Raw genomic sequence first — 618 nt, 5'->3', positions numbered from 1 at the left:
CAGATAACAAGCTTTAGATTGGTGGTGATATCAAGGGCTCGCTCGTGAGAGAAATTTACTGATGTGTCAGATCAATTATTAGTGCGGAGCCAGATATTTGTGTTTATCCGTATATTTTGACCTCGGACGCAGAATGGAATCTAGATGGCTTGGACTTCTGTAATGCTTAATTAAGAAACGTCCTTTACCCTAACATGTAATTAATTTTGGAACTAAATATTATCTGCAACCTCCGATATGTCTGTGGCCACAGTAAATATTATCATCCTCTCGATATACACTCCCTCTATACAGTCACCATCACCAACAGATAATTGTGCATAAAAGATAAATAAATTTGATATCAGTGCACATGGGTGGATATAATTATGTTATCTCTCATAAAATGTTAGAAGGAAAATAAAACAAAATCCTACCCAAACTCCCAAAATATATCTATGTCAATGTTTACCGACACTGGTAAAGCTAAAACAACAAGGACAGCCTTAGTAAGTAGTTCAGTGGCCTCCTGCCTCTTAATAACATCTTCCAGTCTTCTCGGCAGCAAGGAAACAATGTTGTTGATGGTTTGCTGGTTTCGTCTGAACAGCTCCCGCTCGTCCGTGGTGTGCTGGAGGA

The sequence above is a fragment of the Coenobita brevimanus genome, chromosome 109 (genome assembly GCF_032717465.1).
Source record: "Coenobita brevimanus isolate Jiangsu-jjx chromosome 109, ASM3271746v2, whole genome shotgun sequence".
Lineage (NCBI taxonomy): Eukaryota > Metazoa > Arthropoda > Malacostraca > Decapoda > Coenobitidae > Coenobita > Coenobita brevimanus.
The sequence above is the reverse complement of the archived record's forward strand: the minus strand, read 5'-3'. Positions refer to the sequence as shown.